This window comes from Dermochelys coriacea, chromosome 21, assembly GCF_009764565.3.
Source record: "Dermochelys coriacea isolate rDerCor1 chromosome 21, rDerCor1.pri.v4, whole genome shotgun sequence".
NCBI lineage: Eukaryota > Metazoa > Chordata > Testudines > Dermochelyidae > Dermochelys > Dermochelys coriacea.
In genome coordinates this window covers 2,192,304-2,215,961 of record NC_050088.1, presented here as the reverse complement: position 1 = coordinate 2,215,961, position 23,658 = coordinate 2,192,304, and the positions used below count along the sequence as shown (strand labels likewise).

The window sequence follows — 23,658 nt, the reverse complement described above, 5'->3', positions numbered from 1 at the left end:
ACTCACACCAGAGCACAGCAGGGGTAAAACTCTCCAAGATCTTTTCAGGTTTTTGACAAAATTAAACAAAAATGTTCATTTTGGTTCATTTTTTAAAAGATCTTTTTCAATCCCTTCTCTCTGTGTGTCCTACCTCTCCCTTTTATTTTCTTTTTGAAAAATGTGTGTGTGTGTTGGGGGTGGGAGGTGGGGGGCAGAAGGAAACAGAGAAAAGAAAATGGGAAAGAGGTCATAAAAACCCCAAACTGAAAAAAAACATTGTTTTCCAAATCCTTTTGTCTCATTGCAAGACAGGAACATTTCAAAGGAAGCAAAACATTTAATTTCCTTCAAAAAGGCCATTTAAAAACAAACAAACAAACAAACAAAAACAATTACCTCCACTTGGAACTGAAAAGCTAAAGATCCGATGTGCCACAGGGACTGAGTTACCATTTTATGCTGGCAGGGTCCCTAGAAGTCACGACTGAAGCCTCTGGCGGTGCAGTGTGTACGTAAGTGTGTGTGTGTGTAAAGAAGGGATGCTTGCTCTTCTGCGGCCCATGCTGTACTAGTTCAATGGCTAAACAGGGAATGTCTGGAGCCAGGACTGCCAATCCAGCGGTATGAAAGGCTCTGTTTAAAAATAAATACATAAGGAATTAGCCTTTTAAAGGCTACCATTTTACTCCATTTATTGTATGACAGTTCTGCATAAAAATCCTTTGAAAGGTTCATCATTTCAACGTGTTTCCAAAGCCCCGGAGGAATGAATAGGATGAAGTCAGGGATATTGCCTTCTGAGTTGTAACGCACTTTCTGGCAAACCCACCAGAGAGTTCGGAGAATGACACTTTGGTGACGTTTAAACCAATACAAAAGTAAATTAAACATCTAGATAATAAAAAATACCAAAGGATGTTTTAAAATAGCCTCTTTGCAGCACTGCATTGGTTGACTACACAGCTTTAGTGTGTAATGAGCAATATATTAATTTATAATTAGTGTAATACAGTAAAGCTCAGCAAATAGCTCTGTGCACTCTGGCTAATTCATCAATGGAAGAAGCAGCTTTTAATGGTTTCCAAGGTTTGCCTGTCCCCTGTAATTGGGAAGTCCAGAATTTATTGTTATTTCTTTTAAGGGGTAATTTGATTGCAGCTACACATCTTCATTTTGTGTCTGCTCCCATTCCAGTGCAGGGAAGGAGAAATCTCCAGACCGTAGTGTTTCACGAGCACTTTACGTGACCCCATTTGCAGCTTCCCCCTGCCCATGTTGTGCAGCCCAAGGGACCTGGTGGCCTCAGGGACTTCCTGCAGCTTTGGCCAGGCCTTCTCTGGCTGTCACAGAAAGGGTTGGTGCCAGAGGCTTTGCCCTGCTGGAGTAGTTTGGCTGCTCCCCACACCCTCTCGCTTTTTGCTGAAATTGGCTTCCCCCCCCGCCCCCCCTTTTCACTTAGTAGCATTTGGGAGTGACGTTTTCCTCCCAGTCTCTCACTCTCACGGGATGTTGCTGAATAGACAGGAGAAGAGCAAACGGAGGACATGAATGGAGAAATGTTTGATCATAAGAATATTTAGCTCTAAGGAGAGCCAGTGAGAGTTAGGCACTTAGCTCCTTGAGGCCCATTGGAAAGTCTTAGCCTTTTTCATCAGGTCGATCTGAAAGCAGTTCCAGAGAGGAAGGATGATTTGTGGTTCAGGTGGTGACTGAGACTCAGGAGATGTGGATTGATTCCTGGCTCTGCCACAGGCTCCCTGTGTGATCCTGGGCAAGTCACTTAGTCTCTCTGGGCCTTGATTCCCCACCTGTCAAATGAGGATAATCGCCCTGCCTTTGTCTGTTTAAAGTTTCTGTGGCAGGGGCGGCCTCTGACTTCATGCTTGGATGGTGCCCAGCATACAGAGGCCTGCTCTGGGTTGCCGCAATGTAATAACACATAGACAATGGGAATGTGACTATCCCCATTTGCTAGATTGTGAAACTGAGGCAGAAGGAGGTTACGGGACATGCTCAGGTCACACGGCGAGAGCCTGGCTGACCTGGGAACTGAAGCCAGATCTCCTGACGGCAGCATGCTGCTGCCCACTCTAGCAAGGGCACCCCAGGGACAGCTCTAGGGCACCATATGTCAAAAAGACAACATCTTCCTTCCTGGGTTCCCTCAGTCAGACACTGCTGCATTTGGGCAGAGCAGTCAGCTCGTAAATCCTTTCTCCCCCAATTGGCAAATGCGACAGGGCAACTGATGACTCCCAAAGTTTATCAGCAGTTCAGAGAAGATTTTATGGATGTGGTGGGGTCTTGCCTATCTACCTTAGGTACCACATCACAAGTATAGCTGAGCACCTCAAAGTCTTTAATGTTGTTATCTTCACAACACCCCAGTGATGTATCCCCATTTTACGGATGGGGCGCTAAAGTACAGAGAGGCTAAGTGACTTGCCCAGGGGCACATTGGACATTTGTAGCAGAGACACTGAAGCCAGGTCTCCCACCTTCTAGACAGGTGCTCTAACCCTGGAACATCCTTCTCTCATAGCTCTGGATCCACTAGGGTTCTCACTGGTACAACTGAACCATCAGTGGGAAATGTTTGCTGAAGTTCCATAATGTAGATAAAGCCGAAGAGACAGAGAGAAAGCAAAGTCCTCAGAAGGGGATGTCACATACTCAGTAGAGCTGGGTGAAAAGTTTTGGCTGAAACATTTTTCATAGAAAAAATGCAGATTCAGCTACACCAAATTTTTTTGTGAATTCATGTCAGTTTCAAAATGAAACTTCATTCTTTTGGCTTGAAACGACATTTCGTTTCACTATTTCCTTTAACTTTATTTTAAAAAATTCAAAGAATTTTAAAATGGTCAAAATCTAAATGATACATTTCAATTTTGTTTAAATTAAACTTTTTGGTTGATCCCAAACAAACTTTTTTTTTATTTTTTGATTTCACCAAAACTTTTGAAAAATTGTGTTTCTGGTTCAACCTTATATATATTTAACTTTTCAAAATAGCCAGCAAACCAAAAACCTTTATTCACATAACTCTGGCACTCAGCTACCAGGGTAATGAGTGGGGTATAAAGCCCTAGTCAGACAGATTAGATAAATAGCTCCTAAGGATAATTCAGTAGTCCATTGAAAAAAATATAGGTGTTCCAAATCTTTCCAGAGCACATCATTGAGAACACAGGTTTTTGATAACACTAATTTAGGCCTCTCTCTCTATTTATTTTTAAATTTGACATCTGTAGACAAGTTGATCTCATATTAACCATTTAAAATATTTCTGAGACGCCAACAAAACTCCAGCATCTGCTTGTATATCCTGTTCTAACCCTCTGACTGAAACCTTCCTTGTAACTTTTGCATCTTCTTTAGACTGTGAAGCTCCAGCTAGTTGCTGAAGCATGTGTGTAACTTTAAGCAGATGAGTAAAACTTTAAGCAGATGAGATTAAAATCAATGGGCCTAGTCATGTGCTTAGATATCTTGCTGAAGCAAAGTCGGAAGGACTGACATCAGACATCTGGAGAGCTGAAGGAAAGACTCAGGATAATGATATTTGGGCAGGTATGTCTGGTCCGACCAAGGCTAAGAGGAAATCCTTTGTTGTATTGTGAGATGAGTCTTCTTTATTAGAATTTGCTGTATCAGTTCTTTTCCCTGCCAAATTTTGTCTTTTTAAGGATACTAAAAAGTCTCTTTTGCATGATTATAATGAAGTGATAGAATCCTTGAAGATATCCAGGAAGGAGAAGGGAAAAAACAAACAAAACCCAAACAAAACATGAATTTGTTGATGAAATCAGATAAATTACCTGATTCAGATTCCGTTTAAATTTGAACTTTAAAATCTGAAATTTAAACATAAATCTGATTTTTTCCCCTTTCCCCCCAACCCCCATGTTGTAACTCTGTGATCCAGAAAGTAATCTATTTGTATTTACAAACCATCATGTCACTAAGGGTTTAAATTGTGCAGATTTCCTTGTTGAATAATATGATTCTAATTTAATTAGCATTTGTCTGATATGAAAAGTAGTTTTGATAGTGTTTGCTATTGATTGTGTGTGTTAAAGTTTGTGATCTAGAAAGAAACATGTTTGTATTGACTTAACCATATCAATAGATGCCTAATTTTGGGAGTTTTTTTTCTTTCAAGTGATCTGATGAATATAAATGGCAGATTTCATTTATTTAGCTTCTTATTGATTTTGTTGCTGTTATTAGAACTCTGTGATCTGAAAAGTAAAATGTTTGTATTTACTTAACAGCTTATTAATGTGGCTGGGTTTATAGGACTTTTCCCTTTGTATTGACTAACCAGGTCTAATTTAACACATTAAAAAAAATGCAATTTTGACTTGGTTCTTTTTTTAAAAAAATGTGTTAAATTCCTATACAGCAAAAATTAGCTCCTTTTTACTCTAAGCCTGACGCTCTGCCCTGGTGACTAAACAAACTCATGGCAGCCCTGCCCTGCCCTCTTCCGCACTGCTGCAGGTCCTCGTCCCCCGCTGGGAGAAAGGTGGGGAGACCCTAGACCAAATGGCGCCCCAGGGGAGGAGACTCTCTGCCCCCCCCATTGTTAAACTTTTGAATACCTTACGTTTTATTGCATTTGTAGCGCATTTCACAACTTTGATGCATGATTTGGATGCCCGAGTTATCCCTGTCATATAAGACATTAAATTTGCACACTAGGATCTGTGAATCTGTATTTATTCATGCCATATATGCGCAAATAAAACAAATTGTTTCCTCTAAGCTTATAGAAACGTTTTCATTTTAAGAATAACTGAAACGTACAGGGCATGGCTGACAACGTTCTAGGGGGCTGGAGGAAGAGGTAGTTCTCGGAAAGTCTGGAAGGTTCCAGGAGGTTCTACAAAGGCCCGCAACACTCTAGGAGGTTCTTGAAAGATGACTCCACATAGGGAATACCTGAAACCCTTCGCTTCAGACAGTCCATTGTCCCTTTCGCCACTTAACAATAAAAGCAGCCCCCGAGCCTGGTGCCCCAGGCGGTCGCTTGCCCCTATATCCGGCCCTAGTCTGTTCCCCCTCACGCGAGGGCTTTGAAATGCTTTTCCCAGCCCGGGGGGCCATCACCTTTGCATGACTTAGGCCCCCATTCAAGAAACCCACTTTAGGCCAGGGCTTAAGTCCCACTGAAGTCAAGGGCTGAAAGTAGAGCGGGTGCTGTCCTGCGGGGGGCCCTCGCCCTAGGCTCTGTGGGGCACGCGCCGTCTCTTCCTTCCGGGGGTACAGGGCCTAGCAGACTGGGGGCCCCCACCGGACTGGGGCCCCTCCTTACTCTGGCAGCCTGCCTGGGCAGAGCCTGGCGGAGCCCCTGGGCCGGGTGCTGAAGACCCACAGGTAGGCAGAGGGTGAAGGGCGCGAGCTGCCCCTCCAGCAGCCCCTACGCCCAGTGCCCCGGGGCTGAGCCATGGGGTGGGATCCAGGTAGGGCAAGTGTGAAGGGGCGGGGCGGCGCGGGGCGGGGGTAACAGGAGCCTCTATAAGAAAAGAGCCAAGGGCGGGGCTGTGGCTATCCAGGCGGGACAGCTGGTGCCCCTGAACCGGGGCCGCCGCCCGCACGGCCCCTTTGGCGGCCCAGCTGCCGAGGGGCTCCGCGGGCGGGCGGGCGCTAGGGGTCGCTGCGCCCCTTCGCAGGCTCTGCCCGGCGGCCCCCGGGGAGGCTGCAGCGGGCGGGCGGCGCAGGAGCGAGCCAGGCTGGTGCGGAGCGAGCGGAGCCGCCAGACGCGGCGCGTCCGAGCCGAGCCGAGCCGAGCCGAGCGCAGCCCTGCGCTGCCCGCGGAGCCCCGGCCGGCCCGAGCCGCAGCGGCGGCGCGCAGGGCGCAGGGCGGGGATGGGCGGCGGCGGCGGCGGGGACGCCCGTGACGGGACCCAACAGGTAGGTGCGCGGGGGACCCCCCTTGCCACGGTCGCACCCAGCGCTTCTCCGCGGCCGGAGGGCGAGCTCCCCGCGCGCCCGGACCCGCCAACTTTCTCCGGCTGCCTCGGCGCAAACTTCCGAGCGAGCGAGAGCCGCCCGGGGCCGCCTCGCCCTCCCCGTCGGTCGGGTCACAGGCGCCGCTGCGCGACGAGCGGCGTCCCCGGGGAGCAGCCCGGCCGGGAGGTCCCTGGCGCCCGCGGCGTGTCACGGGGGGACTTGCTTCTCCGCAGAGATGTCAGCCGCTCGGAAAGGGGGCGCGGGAGGAAAGATCAGCAGCCCTCCCCCGGGACATGGCCTGCAGGGAGCTCCCTGGGGGGAGCCACTTATTCCGGAACCGCTTTGGAAGCGGCGTCGCCAAAGGGTCCCTTATTCCGGTATAAGAGCGTCCGCACGGGCCATTAGTCCCCGATGGCTGCTGTGATTACATTTCCGCCCTGCCTTAATCTGGAGTAAATGCCCCGGGGCAGACAGGGCCCTAGGTAGCCTTCTTGAACCTCCCCGCCGCCTCCCATTCCCCTGGGGGGTTAGCGGAGTATGGAGACAGGGTCTGCTCTCGGGGGAGCAGCGGGAGAGTTTAACCCCCCCCCTTGCATCAGCTGCACTAAGGGGTTGCTGTCTGGGGCAGACTAGGGGGCTGAGGGGGAGAGGGGAATATTTATAGGAACACAGGTGCCTGGCTCCAGACAGCGTTTTCCTGGCTTTCCGGTTGCTGTTGGGGTTTGAATAACAGCATCTCTTCTCCTTTCCCCTGGGTTTCTCTTCCTGCTGTGAAGTCATAACCCGCACTGCACTGGTGGGCTGCGATCTCAGATTCAGCTGGAGAGTGTCCCAGTGGCATGAGGAGTCAGGGCTGGGGGAAAGTGGGGAAGTCCAGGGCAGGAAACCTTCCTGAAGCATAAGTATGGTGGGTGACCACTTGGCTGGCGTGCATCTGTATGTGGGATCCTGGTCTCTGTTTGAGTTTCCCCCAGGCGGGCAGTTCTCCATGGAGGCACTGCCAACGGGAAGGGTGCTTTCCTGTGTAGGATGTAAAGCCAGTTAAATCAGCAAGACCTGGTTTCCATTAGCTGCATTTACATCTTGCCTAGCTGCCTCACTCAGCAGGCTGGGCTGTTTTGCACCTCCCTGTGCCCTCTCTGTAGGATTGGGTCTGTGTTTGTGCCCAGGGTAGAGCGTAGGTGTTGGAATGCAGACACCAGGGCCAGCGGTGGCATAGATCTGAGGAGGGAGGTCTGTGGCTCCATGCCAGAAAGGACTGGTTCTAAAGAAACGGTGAACTCCTGCTAGGCACAAGGCTGAACCAACAGTGAAACTAATTAAATTATCCACTTGCAGCGTGCATCTAAAAAACCTAGCTCAAAACCTTGCATAATTTGTAGGTGAGAGAGAGACCTGAGCTGGGAGAGTGACTCATGGCAGAGGCAGATCCTTCAGGACTCAGTGGAAGTCATCTGTGATGGTGATGGGCAGCAGCCAGCTGGCACTGTGACATTTGATGAGTGACTTGCAGCTTGGCTCACTTGGCCAGAGGAACGCAGTTCCTGGCTAGGACCAACTTGGGGCAGCTCTTGCTGGCTCAGCAAGGCAGAGGCTCCCCTGGAACTGCTGCTGTCTACACACCCTAGCAAGTGTCAGGTCCTGTCCCCGCTGCTGTGGCCTGCAGGATGCACACACAGTGACATCCAGCCCATCAATAGGGATCAAAGTCAATCCTCCTATCTGGTCACCGTTTGAGAGATGTAGCGTTTTCCTGCACTGTACCTGGCTATTGTAAAATCTCCAAAATGAGTCCGAGAACTCCACTCCCTCTGTCCCAGTGTATGCAATAGCTGAGCCTTCTGTTGTTGTCAGCCTCACAGGAGCTGTGGAGGCTGGACAGTCACTTCCCTGCGCCAGCACTTGCAAACTGATCGGCTAAAATGACTGGCTCAGGACCAAAAGAGAAGCAAACATTTCCTGCTGCTGTTGCTCCATTGCCCAAACCCTGGGAGGGGGAGAGGGCAGCTTAGTGGATAGAGAGCTGGATTAGTGCTCAGTTCCTGGCTTTGCTGCTGGCCCGCTGGCTGATGCTGGGCAAGTCACATCCCCTCTTGTGCCTCAATTTCCCCATCTGTAAAATGGAGTAAATTATATTGATCTCCTTTGGAAAGCAGCCTGAGAATGCATAAAAGCTCAGTTGTTATAGCAAGAGTTGCTTTTTTTCTGGGAAGTAAAATACAGAACCCACCAATGGCCCCACTTGGCACCAATTGTTCCTGACAGCAGAGGGGTTCAGACAGGAGTTAAGATGCTAGATGGGTCTGATTCTGATCTCACCTCATTTCCCCTGCTTTAATTTCATTGGCTTAGTGGAGCTACTCCTGATTTATACCAGATCAGAATTGGGCCCAAAGATTCTACGTCCTGTCGAGCTGACTTGTAGAATGAGGTAAGGGGCAGAAGGGGCTGGAGCTGTTCTTATGCCTGGCATGAGCATTCCCCTCTTCTCATTGGCCCCTTTGTGTCTGGGGAAAGATTCCCAACAGAGGCCTGGCATCTAGAAAGGAGGAATGTGCCAGCCAGAGACTTGGCCATCCCAAAGAGATGGAAAGCAGGGGATCCCACGCCCTAGCACTGGCCTGGTAGAGAGAATAGGAGGGCTTACTCTCTGAATAATCTCTCTTGCATGATTCAAGTTGATTGGCCATCACTGGTGACATGGCACAAAGATATTCAAGAGGCTCTCCTCTGCAGCACTACAGGTGTGCTCCCGGGGCACTGTGCCGGCAGCACACGCGTGCTCCCAAGGGAGCTGAGTTGTGCTGGCAGCACTTGACAGTCACAGGAACAACAACTTTAGCTGTCAAGTGTCCTACCCTCCTGGAATGACCAGACTGATTTAGCTGCTGTTAACCTTGGGTATCAACCCCCCTGCTGAGCTGCCTCTCTCCATCTGAAAGCAGCAGCTCCAGGCCCTGGGTGAATCTGAGGATAGAGCTGTCAATAGAGCCAGCAGCACCACGAGATGGGAGTCACGAAGTGCAAGGGCAGGAGTCAGTCCCAGCACTTGGGCTGAATTCAAGTTAAAAACTCCCTTGCTCACCCTTGGTGGAGAAGAGAATGCGGCAAATGCTGACGGAATGAGCAAGGAGGTGAAAGGAAATCAGACTGCAAGAGAGAAGGAGAGAGATCCTTTAATGGGCAGATGTGTTCAGCCCTGCAGGGTTCCCTGCTGCTGCTTTGTCATTCTGGACAGTGTGTTTGTGCCTCCTTTGGGCCTGCCTGGCAGAATCCCAGCAGCTTCTACAGTTTTGCACAACATGTAATTAGCCTGTGGAACTCATTGCCACAGCATGTCATGGAGGCCACCAACTTGGCAAGATTCACAGATGGAGTGGCACAGGAATATCCAGAGCTCTAACAGCTAATTTTAAAATGAAAAGGGGGATAAAAACTACTGCCTCAGGGCTTATGCCAGAGTCTAAATGTTGGGAGTTAGGATGAAACTCCCCTGGGGCAGATTATCCCCCATCTGCTGGCTGCTCAGGTTCTTGCACCTTCCTTTGAAGCAGCTGGTGTCACTGTTGGAGATAGGCTACTAGACTAGTGGACTTTGGGGCTGGCCAATTCTGGGAAGTCCTGCGTTCTCTGCTTTCCCATTTCCCACGGTGCTGTGCTCCCTGGCCCACCAAGATTCAGCAGCAGGGTAATCTTCTCCCACACTGTGTCTCAGCCCTGCCCTGCATTGTCATGTCGCAGAGGCTTTTCTAATGTGTGTCACTTTGAGTACCAAGAAAAAGGGTTCAAAAGTCTAAAAGCAAGCGGTGGAGATGTGCCCGAAAGCTGGAGGGACAATGGGAGTACAGTGTGTCAGAGGGCGGAAAGCTGAATGCCTGAAATTACTGTGCAGAAATCGAAACAATCAGCCTATGAGTGGGAAGGCAAGCTAGCTTCATGGGACACTTTGCCCAAAGCAGCATCAACAACTCCCCCCACCCCGCTAGAGTTCTGCCTTGTGTAATTTGAACAGGTGAATTTGCTTCTTAAGCATGATTCATCCCCTGGAGGGCACTACAGAAAAAGTTAACCAGTCGGTGTGACCTGTGGGTTCCACTGTAAACACTGAGCCCATTTGTATTGAGTTTCCAGCCTTGTCAGGATCAGCTTATGTTCAAAGGACAGTAACATCTTCCTGAGCCGACTTCCCTAGGAATCCTCCGATTCTCTTCAGATCGCGTAATTCTTACTGGTGAGGAGAGCAGCAGGATTTGTCGGAAAGCAACCACGGTCTTGTCCAGTCCAGGTGATGGGGCCCAAACTCCTCAGCCTGCCAGGGCTGCTGTGGGTATTGGAGGTGCTGAGACTTGTAGTGCAATGTGCCAGCTGGTTTTCATCCTTTCTCGCTACAACCCACCCACTGCTTTTGCCTTTTCCTTCCAAACCAGTCCTTGGGTACCTGAGCTATAGCGGCAGGGTACCCATCTCCCGCACTGTGCCTCACCCCTCACCTGGAGCAACGCCTTGGAAGGAGTTCATTCCCTGTGGTCTGGCTGATCCCCAGCTTCCCTCCTGAGGCCCCCACAAAGGATGCCAGTTAGTGCCAGCTACAGGAGTGCTTCTGCAATGGGCACATTTCTCTACTAGCCATTGCATCAAGAGGCACCCCGTTGAACAGCCTTTCACTGCAGCTGCAGCCGGAGGCTCTGCACCCACCATGGGGTTTGCCTTGGGAGAGGACAATGTGCATGCTCTCTCTCTCAATTTACCTACTTTGTGGGATGTGGCATGTGAGACTAATTCCCCCTGTAATACCAGGAAACCTTTGCTTGGCTAGTGCTGTAGCTAACATCTGAAGCCGTTGCAACCAGCTGGGCACTACAGTAGGGCACGTTGACAGATGCAGCTTTGCCCATTGCGCCCTGCATGGACTGAATGGACAGAAATCCTCACCTGCACAGAGGTCTTGCTTAGCTTTCAGGGAGGCAGAGGCAGTGGCAGTACCCAGAGTGCTCGGAGAGTGAAGAGCTGGAGCATGGGGCATAATCTTCTCTCCTGTCTGAAAATGGCCATCTTTGCTCGGGGCTGGTTCTGAGAGGTGCTGGATGGAAGTTAAAACTGCTGCCTTACTCAGCTGTTTGAGAGTGAGTGGGGTTGTGATGGGGATCGGTACTTTGCAGAGCTGGGCCCTAAGGTGAAGACAGGGATAGCTGAGGTGCACTTACTGTGATCCTGCTTCCCAGGTGCTGCTCTGCAGTGGGTGTTCCAGTTGTGTACACTGGGTCACAGAGAGACTTCCTAGTGTTACAGGGAGGCTGCATGAGAGTATTCCATATTGCTAGATACACGTCATACCCGTGACTGTCTGTGTTACTAACCAAACCAGGGGTGAGTGCAATGTCCAGAACTGTACAATCTTAATTTACTTTCATTTATTGGGTTGGTTTACCCTTTGTATTTCACTCCTTTTGGAAAATTGACATGGACTAATCAGTTTCACCATAGGTTACAGTCTGCTCCAAATCCTGCTTTTCATGCATTAGCCCAATGCTGTTATGCTTTGAGCTGCAAACATTGCAGCGGAGTGTTTAAATTCAGCAGACAACCAACCCATACCTTGTACTGGCATTTAGTAACACAATCATGAGACTGTTTTGATTCAGATTCAGTTTCTCCCCATCTCATCTACCCCCTCCCCCCACTCCCAAAAACACACATTTGGTTTATAAACTACATGATATGTTGTCCCTAGAAGGTTATGTTGTCCTTTCTGACCAATCAAAAATGCTGCAAACTCATAGATGTCCTGAAATAGCTGGACTATTAGAATAGCTTTCCAAAAGCTGGCAAAGCCGCTGGGCCTGAGAGGGGTGTGATGTGGTATCCCTTAAGAGACAGGTACTGTGTTGTTTTGCATTGAAAACCTTGCGCCTAATTCCTATTTCCCCCATCTCCTCTTTTTTTTTTCCCATGGAATATTGCTGAATATAATTATCCTCTCTCACAAGCCTGTGCACATAATGTGCCAGACTTCTAAAACTTGGAGCATAATTGATTGTGACAGAAAGTCCCTCATTAACGCTGTTGGGCATCAGACTGCATTCCAAACAGCGTTACAGCTGGAGCAGCACCAACTGGAGGTTCAGCATTTTAAATGCTGCTTTAACAACAACAACAAAACAAGGCTTTAGATTTCAGACCATATCATTTGGTAAAAATGAAATCAACACCTTAGTGCTGAGATCATAATTTCCATGGCTGTTGGTGATTAACCTCTGCTAACTCTCTTTAGCACTTCATCACTCACAGCTCTATACCATACTTAATGAATGTGTTACAAAATTAAACACAACTGCTGCAATGATGCTAGCACAATAGAGGCTGACTAGAACAGGCGCAGAAAATGGCCCATGTTAAAAATGCTCTCTTCCATTTGGAGAGCATGGCAGTTATTACCCAGAGCTGAAGAGGAGCCACCGAATGCAGCATCTCTTTAAGCTTGATCATGTAATCTTGCGCAGTTTGTCAGCAGCTCTTCTGGGGCATCAGATTGTTGGTGGGAAGGAACATGAAATGGTGAAAAGTGACTCCGGAGACAAAGGGAGGAATAGGCCCCGGACACTCTGACACTCTCATTAGCATTCATGTCAGCCTGCGTTTTGGCAACGGTCCTGACAGCAGCCCATGGTGTCTTCACTGGCATTGTCATGAAATGCATTGTGCCATTTGTAGTCAGGGATCCATGTCTGGCCACCTCACTTGCAGGGGACGGTGCAGCATTTTCTCTGTGTCAGCGTGGGCTTGGGCAGGGATGCTGGCCAGCTGGTTCCCAGGGTGGCTGTTGTCTTTCCCTGGGCAGGTGGGGATAGGACGGGTATGTCTGCCACTGGGACACAGAAACCAAAGATGCCAAACCCTCCCCCGCCCCCCAAGTTCTGATAAGCTAGTGAGCAGGTAACCAGAGCAGGTGTTTCCCAGCTCAGCTTTTCACTCCTTGGAAAGCGGGCTTAGCTCTGGTGAACAAGGCTGCATTGGTGACCCTGGGGGACTCTGCCCACTGAGCAGGTAGAGCATGGGCAGCATCTGCCTGTGCTGCCCAGGAGCAAGGCAGGTCTTGTGATTACGGCAGTTGAGGGAGATTCTGACACAGGTGGGAACTGAACCAGGGTCACCTGAGACTCCCCGTGTGACCTTGGGCAAGTCACTTAGCCTCTCTATGCCTCAGTTCCCCACCTGTCAGTAGAGATTAGTTCCTTTCTGCCGCATTGTTCTGTCTGGTCTGTGCAAACTGTTTGGGGTGGGCACCGGCTCGGTGTGGGTCCTTCGCACCTAGCAGTTTCTAGTGCAGTCTCTAGGTATCTTTGGAATGCAGACAGCAGCGGAGATGTCTGCAGGGGCTGCCTGGAGGTGCGGAGAAGGGAACCCAGGCTCCATGGCCCTGCACACTCAGCCTCTGGCATTGGGAAATGAGTCCCATTCTCACGGGCTCCGAAGCGCAGGCTCTCAGTCTGGGGCCATGACCCATGGGGCCTTCCCTCATGTCCCTGAGGTTTGTGGCATGGGGTTGTGGAACTGAGAAGGCTGAGAGCCTCTACCCTGGAGCCTCCCACTGGATGTCACTGTTAGCTCCCTGTGCAGCTGGCTTGACTCTGACAGACTGTTGGCAGAGGCGCTGGCCATTGCCAGTGAGTCCTGGAGAAGGCCGTGGGATGCCTGCCCCTGTCTCTGGCATAGGGTGACCAGATGTCCCAATTTTGGGGTCTTTTTCTTATACAGGCTCCTATTACCCCCCATCCCGTCCCAGTTTTTCACATTTGCTGTCTGGTCACCCTACTCTGGGGAGTGGCAGGTTTCCGTCTCCTCTCTGGTCAGCCTCTCATGCCTGCTTTCCATTGTCACCGCTGAGATAAGTGCCTGTCACACCAAACCCATCAGCAAGGAAAGCAATGGAAGCCGCCTCCACCAAGTGGGGAAACTCACTGGTGAGTGAAAGTGTCCCAGCCACCTCTCCCTCGGAGCAGAGCAAACCTCCCTGCGGCCAGGCCCCAGTTCCCTCTGACGGTGCACGGCAGAGGGGTGCCCTGCATAAAATCCTCCAGGCAGGGTGGGAGAATCGTTTTCACCTGGCCCTGCGACAGAGCCTTGAGTGAGATATTCCCACCAGAGGCGCCAAGCAGCTCGCAGCGCATTTCCCGTTGTGTGTGTGTGTGTGTGTGTGTGTGTGTGTGTGTGTGAGAGAGAGAGAGACGGGTAGAGGTTGGCTGGGCTTTGAGAGGCTCTAACGCAGACAACAAAGGGAGGAACAGGGCGAGGGGATTCTGTGCTCTTCCTCGTGGCTGGCGTCAGGCCCACCGGTGTTACTGTGTGTTCATTCACAGATGCATTGGCCCTTATTGCCTGCCCTCTAGGCAGCACCACCCTAGAGAGGATTGAAGTCACTCACCCACCCACGTGCCGCAGGACCCGCGCCATGAATTCCCCTCACGCCATTAAAGAGACGGAGCTGGGGGCTACCTTAGCAAGAAAGCTCCAGGTATGGGGTGAAAAGGGCTTTCTGTGGTGTGTGGGGGAAGGGGTGCTCCTCCTGGCCCAGGTTTGAGATCTCTACATAGGGATGTCATGGCAATACGAAAAGTGCTGATAATGCTCGCCAGTTCTCTCAGCTGCTGTTAGGATTTGTTGTTTGTATGATCCAAGTGCCTCGGAGCCGCGTGGTAGACCAGAACCCCACTGTGCAGTGTTTCTCAGCCACAGATCCCAAAACACTTGATAAAGCTTGTCAGTGTCATTATCCCCAGTTTACAGATGGGGAGCTGAGACACAGGGAGATTAAATGACCCATCTAAGGTCACTCAGGAAATCTGTGGCAGAGCCAGGAATTGAACTGAGATCTCCGGGGTCCCAGCCCAGCACTTCAGAGCCGGGGGGCATTGGTGCTTAGCTCCCATTGGCTTTTGGGAAGATTTGGGTGCCTGAGCCCCTTGGAATAAAGCTAAGGGCTCCTGACTCCCAGGTCAGTGCCTTTGATTCTGGAACACACAGTTTTGTGCTGAATTAGGGGAGCTTTCTGGAGGACAGAAAGAGGAACGGGGTCTAGTCCTGGGAGTAGGCGCCTGTAACTGGAAGTTGTTTGCAGAGGAAATCGCTGCTCCTATGATCTCCTCTCTAGCACAGTTGTGTGTTTGCTTTGTTGTCTGGGGAAGCAAATCCATCAGCGTTTGGTGAGTGCATTCCCATGACCATTGAGCATCCCTAGATGTAGAGCAGGAGGGGAAATGGCATTTTCACACCATGGGAGAATCAGATGTTTCCAAATTACTTCCTGTTCCAAATCAGAATGAAAACCAGCACAAGAAAATCCAGTCTGCCAATGGAAATTTCTGAAAACTTTCCAGCTGGGAATGTCAGATTGGAACTATATCGACAGTGTCAACCAAAGGAAATGATTTGACATGTCAGAACGGTGTTCTTTATGTCAGAGCGACATTTTGGAATGAAAAATGTCATTTTGTTTCAAAGTGTCCAACTCCAACTGGTTAGGTTGGAGTCTCCCGCTTGGGACAATCGGAAGATTGTGCTGAATTCAGCCTTTTCCCATGGAAGAGAGTGAACTGTGCAAAATCATGTTTCCCGATGGGAACAGTTTTTGTGTGGAACTATGTGGACCAGCTCCAGCGAGGTTGATCGGAGCTGGAGTGCGTGGCTCAGGGTGCCGTGTTCCACAAGGCTGGATTGAGCCGTCACTTTGTCTTTTATAGCATGTAGTGCTTTAGATCCCCTGCATTTCTCTGAGCACCCAGGAGGGCGTTCACGAAGGCGGTACAGTCCCCAGCTCTTCCAATGCCACACAAGAGCTTTCCCGCACACCATGGTCAGCTGTAACTTATTTATGCTTTCATAGCTTTCCCAAACAGCTCAATCTTCCTTAACTAACTATAGATTGCACAGCTTTGAGAAGGTAGGGGTGCTTGGCACTTGGCCAGCCTTGATTACTACAGCTGTTTGAGTCCATCCCAGGAAGAGATTCCCCCAGAAACCCCACGTTGTCTCGCCTTGCTTGGTCACTGTTTGTATTGGAGCAGCACCTGGAGGCCTGAGCTGAGCTCAGAGCCTGTGCTGGGCGCTGCGCAGGGGCAGAGTAGCGGAAGGTCCCTGCCTGGAGGAGCTCACAATCTGAATAGACGAGGCACAGAGAGTGGGAGGTTGCTGTATTATTGCACGTGAAGGACGCTAGTGACACCACTTAACGCGCTGCTGGACTGTGCTTCTATGCTCTGGTGACGAGGGTGGACACTGAACCTGTGTGGAATAGATTCATCGCCATGGCCTAGGTGGGGAACCAAGGCCCAGCAGGATAAATGAATTGCCAGGCGTCACACGGGGAGTCTGTGGCCGAGCAATTGGATCCACATCTTTGGAGTCCCCGCCCAGTACTGTGACCACAAAGCAGTTCTTCCCCCGCTCACATGGGTAGCATCTGGAGCCGACTCTGTGCAGTGCATGCAGGGGCAATGTACTCCACCCCTAATCCCAGCACCCCTCTGTCTTGTGCCTGAGGGTTCACACCCATTCAGATCCACTCCCAAGGTATTTTCTGCTCACTGGATGCAACTGGTCTCAGCTGGAGTGTGTCAGATTGTGCTCATCTCCTGCCGGGGGGTAGGGGGGAGCAGGTGGTCCCTTCGCTCCATCCCTGTCTGCTGAGCTGGGGCGCCAGTGGAAGGAGGTGGGATATAGACTGAATGCTGGTGTGGAGCTGAAAGAGACTCGCTGAGGCTCGTCCTGACCGTGAGTTTTACAGCTCAGGTTGACTCCGGAAGCATTACTGCTCTGATTTCCAAGCAACTGAGATCTGAAGGGATCCCCTGTTGTGCTTCCAAGCCCCCTGGCAGCCATGAGGAGGGCTTTAGGCAGCTCCCTGTGAAAGCTGCCAATACCCCTCCAAGTGCTGCTCCATTGGGGTCACAGCTTCTCCCACAGGGATGGGGTCACAGGCCCTGCTGATGCTAGAGCAGTAGTTCTCAACCCCTGAGGGTCCGCAGACTATGGTTAAGATTTCTAAAGGGGTCTGCACCTCCATTCCAATTTTTATAGAGGTCCGCAAATGAATGGGGCACCGGCTCTGGAAGGTCAGAGACACGAGAGATGACTGTGGGGTGTGACGCAGGAGCCTGAGGTCTGGAGAATCACCAGGCCTGGGGCAAAGACAAAACGATATCTGCCTTTCATCAGTGTGCATTGGCCAAACCAATGGGATAGATCAGCAGTGAGGCACTGGGGAGTCTGAAGTAGGTGGTGAGCAAATCTCTCTCTCTCTCTCTCTCTCTCTCTCTCCATCCCCATATACACCCTCTGTCTGTCCTCAGTCGCCAGGCACTGCTGTCTCAGCATTGCTCCATTATCTTTCTGTAGCCTAATGTTGTTACAGGCCTGGAGTCGATAGTCTGATGGTCCTGGCAGCTCCTGTGAACTCCCCTCCGTGTTGCCACACAGACCCCTCACAGTGTAGCAATTAAGTGTTCAGGCTCTGCTTGTAGTGGGGACACGTCTCTCCTGGGCCTCAGGCACCTGGCTCGGGGAAGCAGTGTGCTCGGTTTGGTTTCAGGACACGTTCTGTCACATGGAGATCAGTCAGCGGAGCTGGGGGGAGTTTCAGGACACAGTTTCCACCTGGACAAAGAACCAGAGTTATTGAAGATTGAAAAGGAGGTTCGAGTGACACCAGTTAATGATGGAAAATGCCTGTTTGTCAAGTATTTTCGGGTCACGTGGAGAGTAGGACATTTGCATCAGAGCTCCCAGGCAGGATGCTTGCTGCAGCCCGGTTCTTCCCCCATCCCACCGTCCCTGCCAGGGAGGTGAGCGATGCTGCTCTATATGCAGACAATGTTGCTAAAGTAATTCATTCATTTTCCACATTTCTCTGACTTCCACAAGTACAGAGGCTGGCATTTAAATTGCCTTGGAGGATCTGAAAACATCTGGCCGTTATTGACTGACCTTCAGCAGATGGATGGGGGATGCGAATCAGAGGAGGTTCACGGGCTCTGTGCAATGGTTTTGGCCCAGCTTGCTCTCAGAATCAGCGTTTGCCAGCTCTGCCCAGCACTAGTGAGTGTTCCACGTGTGAACGTGCCACGTTGCTACAACCACATGCGCTTTCCCCGTGAGCGGTTCAGAGAGTGCTCCCTCCCTCACGGAGTAGGCAGCTGGCACATGGGTGCTTTGCAGGTTGGGTACATACCCAGGAGTCTGCCTCACTGCTCTCCTCCCACGCACGCCCCACATAGGCAAATCCACTTGTGCAGCGGCAGGGCCTGGTCTCCTCATGACCACAGATGTTCTCATGACTGCTTTTGGCAGGTCTCCTCCACTGTGAATCAGTACACCAAGCACCTGCTCTCCCTGGGGAGTCAGTGGAATGTGTGGGTGGAAATCAGGGCCTGAACCTTTCCGTGCCTCGGTTTATTACGCAAACCGCGGATAACGGCAGCTGCCTGGGAAGGGCAACGTGGTCTGGCTACTGGGTCAAATCCTGCTGCCGGCCTGAATGGCGATGGCAGGGGCTCAGCCATTTATTGCCCCTAGGTTCCCCCTTCACATCTCTGAGATGTGTTCCTTCATGTCCCCTTCCCACGGGCCCCTCACCATCGGGGCAGCAAATCCTAGCTGCCCTCAGGACATCAGAGCTGTGGCTTCCTGCGCATCTCCTTGCTGTGGGAAAGAGGCCATAGTATAGTATAGGAAAGGCTCCCGTGCCCTGTAGCAGCAGGCGCTGGGAGATCGGGCTTCTCCTGCACCCCGTTTTCAGAGGAAGGCCTGGCGAAGGAATGCATTTCAAGTGTGGCTCTAAACGTAGGGTGGGTGGGTGGGCGAGCCGGGAGCAGCCCGGCCCTGAGAGAAGGCTGATTAATGCACTGTAACCTCCCTGCATAATGCTGAACTCTTCCTGACCCTGATGGAGCCAGCCTGCTCTGGCAGCTGAGGGCAGGTTGGTAAGCACGGCTGACAAGGCGTTTAACCCTGCGGACTTGACAGGAAGGAGGGGACACGGGATTGTTCTTCCTGCTCGGCAAGAGCAATTCCCCTCCAGGAGAGTTGTACGCTGAAATTGTCTAGTGCTGCTTTGCAATAGGATCAGACCTCTGCTCAGAGCGGCTTTCCTGCACCCTGAGCTCCTTCACCCTCATCATCCGCTGTGGAGCAGGGTCTGCAAAATGGCTTCACCAGAAGGTTGCTGTTGGCCTCTGCTCTCAGGCTAATGCAAAATAATTACTCTTTTCCAGCCCCCTGGGAATGCCAGCAAACTGCCAGGGCACACCCAGTTGTGTTACTAACCCAATTATGGGGCGGGGGAAACTGAGGCACAGAGAGTAGAAGTGACTTGCTCAAGGACACAAGGTGAGTCAGTGGTGGTGCTAGGCCTCTTGGCTCCCCTTCCTGCATTCTCACATGTGGCTGCGCTGAGCAGCAGTTGTTTTGGCCTTATTTGGAATGGCTGAGTCCTCCCAGCAAAGGGGAAAGCCCCAATACCCATTAGTGGGCAGGAGTCCCGCTGTCCCCCACATTTCGCTGTCCTGCGGTCATGGGCTGCGACCCTAGGCCATTCCCCTGCCAGAGGACGCTTTGCTGGAAGGGACCCTGGTGCTGCAAAGAGCCCCTGTGACCACCACCTGAGCCCCTACGTGCTAGTGACAAGCAGCGTGGCCTTTCCCCAGGGGGTCTGACCACCAGCCTTTGGGTGGGGAAGCCTGGGCTCCTGGCCTCCAGCCATGCCACTATGCTTCTCTAAAAAGTCATTGGAAATGAGTAACAAAGAATTAGGATCCTGCCCTGCTGGGGAGGGCGTGAATCATAGAATATCAGGGTTGGAAGGGACCTCAGGAGGTCATCTAGTGCAACCCCCTGCTCAAAGCAGGGTCATTCCTCAATTTTGCCCCAGATCCCGAAATGGCCCTCAAGGATTGAACTCACAACCCTGGGTATAGCAGGCCAATGCTCAAACCATTGTGCTATCCCTCCCCCCATGGGTGGGCTGGGGGATATTGGGGGTGCACTGGGTGTGGGGGAAGATGAGGGGTGTTGGGAGATGGGGGTTAGCGAGACAGAGACTCTTCCCTGTGAGAAATGTGGAGGATGAGGAAGCCTCTTGCTCTCGTTCTGTGGCTGGGGGTCTCGCGGCAGGCAGGCAGGCCCGGTGTGTGCTGCTGGGTGCGCCACTCGCTCTGCCGCTCGTCAGCTCAGGGAGGAGGGAGGGGAGACCACAGTACACAGCATCCTCACCCTCCTTTCATTTCTGCTCTGGCTCCCTCTCCCTCGTGCGCCGGCCGTGGTGCTGCAGGCCGAGCGTGCTGCATGGGCACCTCTGGATGGATGTGCACAATTGGCCCTAGTGGTGCCAAGAGGGCTGTTTCCTTTTTTATCGAGGAAATAGTTCACATCTTAAAAATGGTCTCAGTATCTCCATGCTAGGCTGTGCCATCTCTGAAGGGGCTAGGACAATGCAGGCCATGGTGTGAAAATCGGAGCGCGGATTTAGCCGACAGACCCACTGGAGCTCTTGTAATCGCCTAGATTTGTCTTTAGGCAAGGGAATCACCCAGTTGTATCCCTTCAGCTCATGCCCACTTCAAGCAGAGCGCACTCGCTTGCGTAATAATTCATTTAATTGATTCAGCCAGAATGGGGCAGTCCCCTCTCAGTGATGGGGTCTGGGCCGGGATCCCCGGGTGCAGCCTGGGACTGTGGAACTGCTGTGCCCCCTGAACTCCCCATCCGGGGCTGTCTCCCACCATGCCTGGCTAGTGACCAGCAGCAACCCCGTCCAGGCGCTGTGATCACTCAGCACAACCGCATGTAGAGCCCCACACCCAGCTCTATTGCATGAAGCTCCCAGAGCCACTCATGAATCACACAGGGTAAAGGCACCAGCCAAATCCCTCCCAGCCTTGTACCTCAGGAATATACCGTCCTGCACTGCTCAAGATGAGCAGTGGAAATTTGTTAATTGGTTCACCACTTCATCAGTGGAAAGTGGACATACATCAGCCTTTGTAAACTTGAGCAAGCACCCTGACCAAACACTTCCAGCAAACCCCCTGGTAAAGAGAAACTGTTAAACACATTTATTGACTACAAAAGATTATAAGTGATAGGCAAAAAGTCAGAGTTAGTTACCAAAAGAAAGTCTAAGCACACAGTCTAAACTCTCAACCCTATTAGACTGGGCAACATCTAGATTAAGCAGTTTTTCTCACCCCAATGGATATTGCAGTCCTTAATATACAGGTTTGTCCCTTAAACCTGAGCCAGTCTCTTCTGTTGCAGTCTTCAGTCTTCTGAGTGTCCTTCTTGCTTGCGGCATAGGTAGGGGCAGGAGAAAGGCTAGGCACGGGGCCCCTGTGTTCTGTTTTATACCCTCAGTCCCATGTGCTTGTAGAACACAAGTCCAGGCATATCTGGGGGCATTCTGAGTCCCCAGGCAAGGTTGAGCAATTGCACTGGTGTGACCTCAGGCAGGTGAGTCACTGCATTGTAGCTTCCTTGCTGGACAATGGCTGTTGATGGGTTGTTTGACACCACCCAGGCGTTGGTTACTTTCTTTGCTGTTGTCTCTGGGGAGTGAATATCTGGCTGGTTCCCCAACTTACAGCATGTTTTAGTGCCAAACGTATAACACAATTCTTATAACTTTGTATGCTATAAAGATATGCATATTTAGATAGAACAGTGACTTTCAGCTGATCATAACCTTTCCCCTGATACCTCACAAGGCATGCTTTTTATGCAATATCACAGTTTTAGACAGATGAGGAATATGGGGGTTACAAGGCCCTCCCCCAAGGTATAGTATATCACAGGGTCTAACCAGCCTCCTTGCTGGGCTGCATCAGCAATGCTGGGTGTGGCCGTGGGCATGGGACAGTGTCCGTCCTGATGGGGGGCGTCAGCACAGCTCTGGAGGGGCTCTGGCCAGGACATAAGTGCCTTTGCAAAGCTGGGTGGGGAGCACAGAACTGGGATAATGTGGGAGGCACTGTAGGTTGAGATTGAGGGGCATTGGCAGAACTCTGTGTGTGGTAGGGAGATCCTAGGAGTAGCAGGGGGCTGTGGGTCGGGTTCAAGGAGCACTGGTGGTGCAAGGTGGTAGGGCTCAGATAGAAGGAGGTGCTATAAATCAGGTTAGAAGGGCACTTGCAGAATGGGTGGGGAAGGTGCCCAGCACCTGGCATATTCTGCAGATTCACTCTAAAAAAACAGAGCGAAGGGCAGCTTGTTATGGGTGATCCTGCCTTGCTGGGGCCTCTCTTGCCCTGTGGCCCATCTCCCGCGTTGTGATGCGCCATCTCCTCGGTGCTTTTCCAGATCGTCTCTGTGCTGATATGTTTCTCCATGAGTTACACCTTTCCCCACCCCTTCTGCTTCTGTTCTTTCCTCTGGTCATTTTCCCGCTGTGCCAGCTGTAAAATCCTATTTGTATTAGTATTTTTCTAGCATGCAAATAGGTTAGGCCTGAGGGAGGGAGATAAAGCAGGTGGTGGTGGGGAGCTGTACAAAAATCCAGCCAGAGAGAGACAAACCTCCTACGGATTTCACAAACCTTTTCCAGCCGATTTCGGAGACACAGACCAGCCACCTGCCCAGTGCTCCTGTGGGGATAATCAGACTCCTGTGCTGAGCAGGCCTGAGGCCGTCCTGAGGGCTTGTACCACACACTGAATCTCTGCCACGTTGCTCAGCCAAGCAGCAGTGGCAGGGCTGGAGAACTGGGGTGTGGGGCGTCTGCAAGCTGAGGATGTGAAGAGCTGCTGGGAGGAAGATGACCTGCACTCAGAGATCATGAGCCAGGCAAAGGAGAGAGAAGTGAGCGAAGGTCGAACGGGAGGCAGGTACCAGTGTGGGAGAGGCAGGAGAGCTCTGGGGGTGCATCTCGGAGCCAGGCTCATTATTGAACCGTGCAGCTTTGGCTGGGATCTAATGCAGCTGGCAAACACGGCGGTTAGCAGGGGAAATGCAAACCTCCCCGGGGAGAATGGAGATCCGCACCTAGGTGCTGTGCTGTTTGCTTCTACAGCAGCCAGTCCAGGGGGCTCTGATCCCCGACAGGGTCCTTAGGAGATATTGAAATAGAAATACCCAATAACAGGAACAGCCAGACAGGCGGACCCTGGGTCTGACCCAAGCCCAGCCTCTCATGTCATAGCACCAGCTGCTGCAGAGGGAGGTGCAGGAACCCCCAGAATGCAGAGACCATGGTGGTGTGTGGAGGGGAGGGCGATTCTTCCTAACCCTCTTGGCCAGAAGCTGAAGCAGGGAGGCCTGGCCCATCCCAGCTTTTATGGGGAGAGGAGCTGTGACACCTGGGAGGAACCTCTAGAGTAGAGACTGTGTGAGGATTGTCCCTCTCGGGCTGTGTGGTTACCCCTTGGAGCAGGGGCTCTGGCAGAGACTGCGGGGCGGGCAGAGCTGCCCTTGATTGGCAAAGGTTTTGGAGCTGCTCCTCTCCCGGTCAAGGTGGGAGCTGACTCCAGGATGTCACGCAAAGACAGCCCGAGCCCTTGCAATGGGGTACGTGGAGTGGGAGGCAGCTTTCCTTGGATGAGCTTTCCTCTCCCTCTTGTGGGTAATTCAATCCAGCCCGGGACAGAGCAGAAATGTGCATTGCCTCTGAACTGTCGCCTCGACGCTGGGGCATTTCACTACTGCTCCTTTCCAGCATTCCTCCCAGCGTGGCTGCGT

The 23,658-nt window shown here is 51.5% G+C and overlaps 1 protein-coding gene across 2 annotated transcripts in view; it reads left to right on the top strand.

The window, feature by feature from the left end:
- Positions 1-5,661: 5,661 nt before the first annotated feature.
- The window catches only part of TAFA3 (TAFA chemokine like family member 3), a 66,379-nt gene continuing 48,382 nt past the window's right edge, over positions 5,662-23,658 (top strand). The window contains exons 1-2 of one of the 2 annotated variants that reach the window (XM_038380303.2): positions 5,662-5,901; positions 14,298-14,452. The gene's annotated coding sequence lies outside the window, so the exon portion shown is untranslated. The remainder of the gene's footprint in view (positions 5,902-14,297; positions 14,453-23,658) is intronic. The other variant, XM_038380302.2, reaches the window with a different exon arrangement.